This window comes from Epinephelus lanceolatus, chromosome 2 (genome assembly GCF_041903045.1).
Source record: "Epinephelus lanceolatus isolate andai-2023 chromosome 2, ASM4190304v1, whole genome shotgun sequence".
NCBI lineage: Eukaryota > Metazoa > Chordata > Actinopteri > Perciformes > Serranidae > Epinephelus > Epinephelus lanceolatus.
In genome coordinates this window covers 329,469-341,566 of record NC_135735.1, presented here as the reverse complement: position 1 = coordinate 341,566, position 12,098 = coordinate 329,469, and positions in this window count along the sequence as shown.

The window sequence follows — 12,098 nt, the reverse complement described above, 5'->3', positions numbered from 1 at the left end:
CTCCTTTATTTACCACACTGAGGTTAAACTTGGGTCCAATCCTAAACCACTCCCTACCCACTACCACTTCACTACCAACCCTGCGTTCCAATACCCATACTACCATACTATTTAGTACGCCAGAAAAAGAATTAGTGTGTCCCAGTACATAGTATGTCAGATGCAGTATGCCAAAAGTACCAGGATGTTCTACTACATCCGGTCATATTTCGCAGTATGCATGTCAGCATGCTTCTTTGGCCATTCTGACCCACAATCCTTTGCGCAGCGGAAGTTACGTTGCACTGACTGAGCTGCGTGTACAACCAACGCCCACACTTCCTTTCATACATGGTTTATTTAATTTGAGATACTAAGACACTACATATTAGGACTGCATTGATCTGATTATATACTGTCACATATCATACAGTTTTGCAAGAACACAGTTACAACATTCAACTTTACTGTGATTACAGTATAATCAATGTTAGGGTTCAACTATGACTACAGTATAGAAGATTCTACCAGTACAGGCAGTGGTGTAAGTGTGGTATAAATAATGAATGCATATGACTAAATATGAATACACTATGGGCCAGGTATGAGCAGTATAGACTAGTAAATATATAAATAGTAAAAGTCAAACACATATTAAGTAATGTAGTAAGAATGTGCAGGTATGTTACACTACAAATAAAAGTAATGTGAATGTAAGGCTGCTTCACGTGCAGACAGAATATAGTGCCAGCAGCTGCACAGCTGTAAATATATTTAACAACACACATCTGCCAGCAACAGAGAGCTGTGTGAAGGGGTTAATGTGCCTACTGGTGACTAGTTCAATAGACAGGTCACTAATAATAGGCTTGGGACTGTTTATTAGAAACAACAACATACATGACGACATAACAGCAACAGAGCTCTCCGGCACCTCCGACGGTATGCACGACTCTGGCGAGCTCGACGAGAGGAGATTGGCTGCATCTCCGAAGTACAACAAAACAAAATATTCAAATGTGGCGCTACGGACGGCGGCGGAGGTGAGCAAGAGGGTCGGAGTTCAGGGTGGATGTGATGGCGGATGTAGTGTGTCCCAATAGTATGCATACTGCATGCATACTGCATACTACACTACATACTTTTTAAGGGCAGCTGCAGTACATACTAAAAGTATATAGTAGAAGTATGCGATTTGGAACGCAGGGCGAGTGTCACTCCAAATCAAGTTACACTCGCAGCTGCGGAGGCCACTCCTGATTGAGGGGAAGTGTATGAAAGAGAAGCCAAACCATGGGACGCCCTCGCCATTCTACCGGAAGAAGGAAGCAGATGTAACCATGGATACAGACAGATGCTTTGTGAAAGCAAAATAGAGCAACGGGCTATTAAAAAAAATTTAAATATTAATTAAAATGAGTTAAATTTAAAAAAAAAACTTTAATAAGTCAGATAAGAGATACAGTGCAGTGTAATCAAAGTAATTAACTTGTTCATATTTTATAGACACAGTTTACACATTCACAGATGAACTTTATTAATTAATCTGGGCAATCTCACCTCCATCCCTGCTTTGCAGCATTCCTCTTTTTAGTAAAGAGACTCATTTTTAATCCCTAGATCAATTAACTGCTTTGTTTTTTCTTCTGTCCCTGTGAACACATAATTATATATTTTTTAAAAATCATGAGAATTGGATGAGGAATTTTTTAGACAGTTTTAAATAGTTTATTTAAGCATATGGACGTGTAGGTTTTCATCTTTTGACACCAAACATTCTGTGAGTTTGTTTGAGACTGTAAAGTCAGTGTGAGGAAAACAAATGTGTGTGTTTGATCTAAAATATTTTACAAAGTAGAAAGACGGAACTTTTACATTTGTACGTTGTTTCCTCCATTGTGATGTTGCGCTTCCTGCTGGGCTCATCAGAAGCCTGCACTGATGCACACTAGCGATCTAAGGGCTGAGCAGTCCACTCACACTCAACGATAATTGGTTTGGGACGGACCTTAATATGGCGGAGCTCCGCGTGACCACACAAACGGAGGGGGAGTGAATAGGGCGAGGGGATAGGGGCCGGTTTGGGATTGGGCCTTGGTATCAGTTAAACTTCCTGCTCTCCGTCAGCAGGTCCGTCTCCTCCCGAAATAGATATATAAACATTATTTCACACTGTTGGTGCAACAGATACACGTCACATTGATCAGGAGGAAATCTGGATTCAGAGGAATGGAGCTGCTCATTTCAGTGACGGGGGAACACATTACAGTAATAGATTACTTTTTAGCAGTAACAAAGTAATATAACAGATTACCAACAGGATTGCAGGTGATATTATTAGATTTACAGTGTCATGTAACGCGCTAACATCTGAAATGAACTGATTATCATTTTCATGTTTCATTCATCCACCGCACCACTGCAGCCGGTGAGCCACCAGAGAAAACATCACCGGCAGGTTGATGTGTGTCGTCATGTCATCACAGATGGTATTATAGACAGTCAGTGTCAGTGATCGGCACATCTGGGTGATGTCATACTGTGTGTTATCATGTTCAGTGTGTCATAACGTCTCCACTATATCCCGTCCTGCTTCTGCGTCCTGAGGCTGCCTGACAGCAGCAGGGATCAGGAGCTGAGCTCTGGTTTGTTTGTTCCTCATCCTGGTGATCGGCACATCTGGGTGATGTCAGTATGTTGGATGTGTTGGCTTAGACGTGCTGATGTATTGCGGTAAGCGAGTTGTGTCATTTCCGGTGTTTCTGTGACAGCGTCTCTGTGCTGCTCTGGTGAATTCTACTAGCCTGCTTTCTCACTTCAGTTGCTTTAACGTCTACTCCAAGTCTTAACCCACACTGGTTCTGTTTAAGCACTTATAGCTCTCCTCCTTTCTACGACTTCCCTGCTAATCTCTTAGCTGTTGTTTGCACATTACTAGCCTTGGTAGCTACATTAGCTTTACAGTTAGCGATGGCTTCTCCTTCTGCTCTTTCTTGCTCGGTGTGCCAAATGTTCAGTTATGCCTCTGCCTCCTTTAGCGGCAGTGGTAATTGTAACAAGTGTAGCTTATTTGCTGTGTTGGAGGCAAGGCTTAGTGAATTAGAAGAGCGGCTCCGCACCATGGAAAATCACTCGGTAGCAGCGACACACCCGCTGAACTCTGGTTATTGGCAGCTCTATTCTGAGGAACGTGAAGTTAGTAAATTTTAAGAGAAAACGCACACCAAATACTCTTGAGGTGCTGATCACTGGAGGAAGATCAGTTGAAGAAAAAAAGTGTTGCACACTCTGGCTCCATATGCAGTTTATTTAAATCAACGTTTCGGCTACATGGCCTTCTTCGAGATTTGCACTGCTCACAGACAAAGAAAGGCTATATAGGTCAGTTGGACCATGCCCTGATATTGATTAGCCAATCATATTTCCCCACTTGGGTGGAGTAACAAGAGACAATTAAAACTTTTTTCAAACAGTGAAAAGAGAAAACATCAATTTCAAGCCAATCAAAGATATCATAAGATAAAGGAACATTAATATCCACATTGCTTTATCAAAATTACCTATAGACATGTAGATCAAGTTTAACATCAGTTCTAAATGAACATCATAAAGAACTTAAACTAGATATCTAAAAATCTAAAACACAGGGGGGATTACTTCAGAGAAAACATCTTAGGTCATAATCAATATTTAATCCATGAGGTGACAGGGTTTTCAGATGGTGGATCCAATAGTGTTCTCTTCTAGAAAGCAAAACATCCAAGTTTCCCCCTCTAGGGGGGGGAGATAGGCTACCTCTTCAATGCCGATATATCTTAGGGAGGAAATTGGATGATTAAACTCAACAAAATGAGCTGCTACTGGATAATTCAGGTTCTTAAATCTTATAGTACTTCTATGTTCAGCAATACGAGTTTTCAGCGCTCTGCTAGTCTGCCTCACTGCTTGCTTTTACCGAAACGTGGTTGAAGCGGGTGGACAGCAATAACAGCCTGCACATAGACGGCTTTGGGTCTCCTGTCAGGCTGGACCGAGACACTGAACTCACAGGTAAACATCATGGTGGTGGTGTCTGCCTCTATATCAATCCACGCTGGTGTAAAACTGTCGTTGTCAGGGAAGAACTGTGCAACCCTGACATTGAACTCCTGGCTGTCTCCCTGCGTCCATTCTACCTCCCAAGAGAATTTCCACAATTGTTTTTTATTTTGGTTTATATCTACCCCAGAGCTAATGCATCCGCAGCCACAGAGCATATCAAAAACACGCTAAACAAATTGGAAACTATATCCCCAGACGCCCCTAAATTTATTATGGGCAATTTTAACCACTGCTCCGTTGACAAATCACTTAAAGGTTTTTACCAGTATGTCAACTGTACCACCCGGCTGGGGAAAACTCTGGACAGATGCTGTGGTTCAGTTCATAACGCCTACAGAGCGGCCTCCCTCCCCCCTCTCGGCAACGCTGACCACAACAGCATCTGGCTTGCTCCTGCCTACTCACCTGTGGTAAAAAGGGCAGAGAAGGTCACCAAGGTCATCAAACAGTGGACTCCAGACAGCATTGCTGAGCTGCAAGGGTGCTTTGAATCAACTGACTGGAGCACCCTGACAACATCTTCCTCAGACATTTGTGAGCAGGTGGAGTCAGTCTCTGCATACATTTCTTTCTGTGTGGAAAATATTATCCCCACCAAAATGGTCACAATATTTCCAAACAACAAACCATGGGTGACTAAAGACCTTAAGGAAATTCTGAATAAGAAAAAGAGAACTTTTTTCACTGGCTCTGAAGCTGAAAAGAAGGAGGTCAATAGAGAGGTCAAACGAGCAATAAAAGCTGCCAAGCTGAAATATAAAAACAAAGTGGAGCGGTCCTTCGCTGATGGGAACCTCCGCACAGCGTGGCAGGGCATAAAGAACATGGCAGCAGTGAACTGTGTTTCTGCCAGCTATAAGCCCATCCAGATTGAAGGCAGTAGCATCACTTCACTCCCCGACGACTTCAATGCCTTCTTTACCAGGTTCGAGACAGACAACAGCACCCAGCTACAATCAATCACTTCCACACTCAGACCTGCCGACCCTGTCCTAACCATCAATTCAGCAGAGGTGGTGAGAGCCCTCAAAATGACTAAAACCAACACAGCTCCAGGTCCAGACAATATCTGTGGGCGCACACTAAGGCACTGTGCTGAGCAACTGGGGGGGGGGGGGGGGTTGTTCCAGCATCTGTTCCAGGGCTCTTTGACCAGCAGCACAGTCCCTGCAATATGGAAACACTCCACAGTGATCCCCATCCCAAAGAAGGGCACCACCAAGGCCCTGAATGATCTGCGACCTGTGGCTCTCACCTCTCTGGTTATGAAGGCCATGGAAGAAGAACCATCTCACTGGAGTAACTGACCCCCTAATGGACCCACTGCAATTTGCCTACCGGGCTGGCAGAGGTGTAGATGACGCTAAGATCTTCATCTTGAACACTATCCACAAACATCTGGAAACCCCTAACACCACTGCCAGACTCCTGTACACAGACTTCTCATCAGCATTCAACACCATGCAGCCACATATCTTAGCTGAGAGACTGACCACCCGCTTCCACATTGATCACCGACTCATTCTATGGATTACAGACTTTCTCACCAACAGGTCACAGAGAGTGAAGGTGAACAACTCTTTTTCCAACATCCTCTTCACCTCCACTGGCTCCCAACAGGGCTGCGTCCTTTCGCCTCTGCTCTTCATACTCTACAAAGATGACTGCAGATCCACCCAGCCAAACTGTCATTTTGTCAAATTCGCAGATGACACTGTTCTCCTGTCCCTGCTCTCTGGCCATACACAGCATCACAGCACAGCCCTACAGGACTTTGTGGAGTGGTGTGGAAGATCCTGTCTAGAGTTCAACATAAACAAAACCAAGGACATGATAGTGACTTTTTCTCCCAAGCAAAGACAAATGGCTGAGGCAGTCACTACCATCATAGAGAGGAAGCCAGTGGAGGTTGTCAGTGAGTACAGGTACCTGGGAACAGTGTTTGACAAGCTGCTAAAGTTTTCCTCTAACACAGAGGAAATCCTCAGAAAGTGCCATCAAAGACAGTATCTCCTCAGGAAATTAAAATCCTTTGGGGTCAACAAGGACATTCTCACCACATTCTATTACGGCTTCATCGAAAATGTCATAACCTTTTCATTTATTTGCTGGTTTCATTCCATCACTCTGCAAAACAGAAATTGCCTGTTGAATACAGTCAAAGTCTGCTCAAAGATCATTGAGCAGCCTATTTGAAGTCTCACAACCTTGTGTGATCAACTGACACTGAAATCAGCTCACCGGATTCTACAAGACCCCACCCACACTTTATTCTCTGAGTTTCAGTGGCTCCCCTCCGGACGCAGACTCTGCTGTCCTGGCTGCAGGACACAGCGGAGGAAAGCCACCTTTGTCCCCAGGGCTGTCCAGCTCCTCAACTCTGAACCCTGATGCACTTAAGCACTTTACAGTCGTACTACACTAAGCACTTTACTTGTGTGTTGTTTTTTTAATTTTGTGTTTTATCTGTGTTTGAATGAATGTCGGTGACATGTGCTGCCTGTAAAACTACCTTCATGCTTCTTTTAAATTGCCCCCCGGGGACGAATAAAGTGTTTTTGAATTGAATTGAACTGAACTGAATTGAATTGAATTGAATTTCCAACATATGACTTACAATAAGGGCAAGTGATAAGATAGACGACTGACTTTGTATGGCACGAAATAACTCCTTTTATAGGGATCTCTTTTCCTGTGTGAGGATGTTTAAAACTACTACAACAGTGCGTATAATTACACTGACTACAACAGCCACAGCGACGGTTGCCTTGAGGGATAGGTGTTAAGGTAGTTTGAGCTGGTACTGATTGGGGAGGAGGCAAATATGAGTGTATCAAGTGATCTCTCAGATTTTTACCTCTTTTATATACTATAAGGGGTTGTTTTTCAAATGCATCATTAAGTTGGTTATCAGATTCAAGTATATGCCAATATTTTGTTATTATCTCCTTTACCTGTTCTGCATCTTTAGAGTATTCTGTTGTGAACATTATACCGTCATGTGGTTTCACATTAGGTTTGTTTTTTAAGAGGTCAGATCTAGACTTGCCTTCTATTTTAGCAGTAGCATCATTTAGGACAGAGTTTTTGTGTCCTCTTTTTTGAAAGTTCTTTTTCATTTCAATCATGTTCCTGTCAAAGTCCTCTGTTTTCTGACAAACACGCTTTAATCTGCAAAAGTGACTAAAAGGGAGACTATTTTTTAATGGTAAAGGGTGATTAGAGTCTGCTCTTAGTAAGGTATTTCTAGCGGTAGATTTTCTAAACAGATCTGTATATAAGTGATTTTTTTCTCTAATAATCCACAGATCTAGAAAACTGATGCGATTTTTGTCATGATCCATAGTAAATGACAAAAATTCATAACATGAGTTGAGGCATGTAAAGAAATACTCTAACTGGGTCTTAGGCCCTTTAAACAGACAAAATATATCATCCAAATACCTCTTCCATAAGAATATATTGTCCTTGAAGTCATTAGAGTAAGGAGGATTAGAGTAAATAAATTTCTCTTCAAACAAACCCATATACAAGTTAGAGAATGAGGGTGAAAAAGAACTACCCATGGGGACTCCATGTTTTTGTGTATAGAAGGTGTTTTGGAACATCCAGTAGTTGTGTTTTAAAATTAAATTAGACAACTCTAAGAGACTTTCTTTTGAGGGACTTCCTATAAAATTGTGTTTTGAAAGGAAGTACTCCAGGGCCTCAATACTTCTCTCATGTGGTATGGATATGTACATGGCATTTACATCAAAAGACACCAAATACAGCTCTTCCTCTTCTGAGAGCGGTTCCATGGATTCTATTATGTTTACTATGTGTCCTGTGTCCTTTGTAAAGGAAGGAAGGTTCTCAGCTAACGGTGTGATAAAGTTATCTACAAAATTAGACAGATTAGAGGTAAGGGAGCCAATACTGGCAAAGGTCGGCCAGGTGGATGTTCTAGACTTTTATGTATTTTTGGTAGTGTATAAAAAGTAGGAGTAATAGAGTGTTCAACTTTAGAAACTCATATTCTTTTTTGGAGATTTTACCATTCTGAAATAAATTTTCAAGGGTTTCATGGACAATATTCTTAAAGGACTGGGTGGGATCCCCTAGAAGTCCATTATAAAAAGTCTCATCTGAAAGTTGTCACAGACACTCATTAATATTGTCAACTTTATTCATGACCACTGTAGCTCCCCCTTTATCTGCTTGTTTAATAATAATGGATTCGTCTGACTCTAAGTCCTTAAGGGCAGCCATCTCTTGTTTAGTTAGATTTTTATTAGATCTATGATGTTGTTTATTCTTTAAAAGTTTGTCAACATCTTGCTCTACTAGTCTACAATATGTCTCAATGGAGTTACTACGGTTAAAGGGAGGTACAAACATACTTTTGCCTCTAAAGCATGTATTCTTATTTTCATTAGGTAATATAGAACTAGGAGGTTGAGAACATTCATTTTCTAGTTGTTCAGAGGTGGATCTATTTTGTTTGAAAAACTCTTTTAGTCATATATTTCTGAAAAACTTAAATAGATCTACCTTGATATCAAAATCTTTGACATGATTAGTAGGCACAAATGAGAGTCCTTTGTTTAACACAGAGAGATGAGATTCATTTAAAGACTTACTAGATAGATTAAACAGTCACTTCTTCCATTGATGGGCCCAGGAGCGGGTCCATGGTTTTTCTCTTCTTTCCACGTCGTGTACGGCCTTTTCTCTGCCTTGGCCCTTTCTTCTGACTGACATGCCTGGCTGTTCTCTGGCTCGGTTGGATAAAAAACTGGAACTTGAAGCTGATGAGAGCTGGTCTGAGGAGAACTGATCAGTTTGTTGATGTCCAGCAGGTCGTCTCTTGGGGCTGCGTTCAGGATTCCTCCAGTGGTAGATGTTGCCCTCACGTGCATCTTGCTTGTCTCTGTTGAATTTTTTGATCTTCATTTCTTTAATCTCTTTAGAGAGCTTCTCCTTCATTTCTTCATTAGCTTTCAGAATATCATTGAATGGACCTGATGGCAGAAATCTTGTCATTGAAAAATTTAAGAAATTTTTCACATAGTGCAGGAGAAGATACGATGGAGGTAGAATTACAGATATTTAAAAGCAAATTAAGAGTATTAAAAAGAAACTGAGGTTTATGGCTGTTATTTGACACAAGGTTTGAGAAGAAATTAGTTTTTGCAGCTTTAACAGCTCTCTGATATTCAGATAAACTATTTCTTAAAATATCTAGAGAGATCTGAAGACGATCGACGTGCGGGTGGTGTCATTCAGCCATGGTTCAGTCAGTGGTTTAGCGCTCTAGACCTCTAGACTGGATTACTGTAACTCTCTATTATCAGGTAGCTCTAGTAAGTCCTTAAAAACTCTCCAGCTAATTCAGAATGCAGCAGCACGTGTACTAACAGGAACTAAGAAACGAGATCATATTTCTCCTGTTTTAGCTTCTCTGCACTGGCTCCCTGTAAAATCCAGAATTGAATTTAAAATCCTACTGTTAACTTATAAAGCTCTAAATGGTCAAGCTCCGTCATATCTTAGAGAGCTCATAGTGCCATATTATCCCACCAGAACACTGCGCTCTGAGAACGCAGGGTTACTCGTGGTCCCTAAAGTCTCCAAAAGTAGATCAGGAGCCAGAGCCTTCAGCTATCAGGCTCCTCTCCTGTGGAATCATCTTCCTGTTACGGTCCGGGAGGCAGACACCGTCTCCACATTTAAGACTAGACTTAAGACTTTCCTCTTTGATAAAGCTTATAGTTAGGGCTGGCTCAGGCTTGCCCTGTACCAGCCCCTAGTTAGGCTGACTTAGGCCTAGTCTGCCGGAGGACCCCCTATAATACACCGGGCACCTTCTCTCCTTCTCTCTCTCTCGTATTCTATTACTGCATCTTGCTAACTCGGCCATTCTGGATGTCACTAACTCGGCTTCTTCTCCGGAGCCTTTGTGCTCCACTGTCTCTCAGATTAACTCATATCACAGCGGTGCCTGGACAGCGTGACGTGTGTGGTTGTGCTGCTGCCGTGGTCCTGCCAGATGCCTCCTGCTGCTGCTGCCATCATTAGTCATTAGTCATACTTCTACTGTTATTATACACATATGACTATTGTCACACATGTATACTGCCAGATATTAATACATACTTTCAACATATTGTACCACAGTAGCCAGAACTATAACTATAATATTATTACTTTCAATAATGTTGTTGTAAGCTACTGTTATTACCTGCATCTCTCTCTCTGTCTCTCTGTCTCTCTCTCTCTCTCTCTCTGTCTCATTGTGTCATACGGATTACTGTTAATTTATTATGCTGATCTGTTCTGTACGACATCTATTGCACGTCTGTCCGTCCTGGAAGAGGGATCCCTCCTCAGTTGCTCTTCCTGAGGTTTCTACCGTTTTTTTTTTTCCCTGTTAAAGGGTTTTTTGGGGAGTTTTTCCTGATCAGCTGTGAGGGTCATAAGGAAAGAGGGATGTCGTATGCTGTAAAGCCCTGTGAGGCAAATTGTGATTTGTGATATTGGGCTTTATAAATAAAATTGATTGATGGATGGATGGATGGATTGATTGATTGATTGATTGATTCACATCTCCTACAGCTGGAGAACATGACTGACACACAGTCCTGGTTTTATACAGAACTCTTTTCTCACCTCCAGTGTTAACAACTGTAACAGTCACCTCTCTGTGTCTGAGGGTCAGAGTTTAAAGAGACGGCCCGTCCTCTGAGGTCTCTGCTGGACTCAGACAGCTCTGAAGAACTGTTTGTTGATAAAAGTAAAAACAGAGTCATTAAAACATTTGTATTAAAGATGAGTTTCCTTGAACAAAGAAGAAGGAATTATCTTCTCAAAGAATCTGATGCTGAGTAAAATAAAGAAAAGATGTTTCATTTCCTCCTCAGGTGAAAGAGGTCAACTTCAGGGACCAATCACTGAGCTCCTCCCCCTGCCTGTCAGGGACCAGTCACTGAGCCCCTCCCCCTGACTCTCAGGGACCAATCAGAGAGCAGCAGCAGGTTAGGCGTCCTGTCAGCTGCAGAGTTTCTCAGCAGACGTCACAGATGTTGTTTAAAGAAACTTCTAAAAACAAAACACTTTTTTACAATCAATCAAATTTTAAACTAAAATTTTAAAATATTTTTTCATATTTTAATTGTGTTTTTTGTGTTCTGTGTTTCTGTCTTTTTACAGTATTTAATCTGATTTTTAATTTCATGTTGAAACTGACGTCTGAGGTGTTTTCCATGAGAATCATTTTATATTGTCACCTGATGATAAATATATAAATATATATGTATTATTGACATGTTTGACTTTTGTTGTTTTAGTGTAGTTTAGTTTATTTCAGTAATTTTCCAACTAAACTGAAACAATTTGGTTGATAAACAATAAATAAATTTATCATTAAAAGCGAAGATAAAGAAAACAGGAGGAGCTGAAAGCTGACGTCTCATTACACCGACTCAGTATACACACAAACAAAGATATTTTATTTATTTTATCGTTCACACACACACACACACACACAGCCCGTTTAACACATGTCATCTTCACTCTGGTGAGTTTACATGTGTTGTGTGTCTCTGACTTCACTGTTTCACACATCGACTCCACTGAAACACACGTGTGTTTTTAGTTTCTTGACGTTATCTGATGTGTTTCCATAAAACTGTGTGTGTGTGTGTGTGTGTGTGTGTGTGAACAATAAAATATCTGTCATTTAATTAAAGTTCAGAAAATCTTTTGTTTATTATTGTGATGAACATTAATATGATTATGATCCAGAGTTTGTGATCAATGACATTTATTCTCACATTCTCTCTTTCAATGTGATCGACACGTCACAAACATCAGGTCCATACATCAGGTCCATACAGGACACGTCACAAACATCAGGTCCATACAGGACACGTCACAAACATCAGGTCCATACAGGACACGTCACAAACATCAGGTCCATACAGGACACGTCACAAACATCAGGTCCGTACAGGACACGTCACAAACATCAGGTCCGT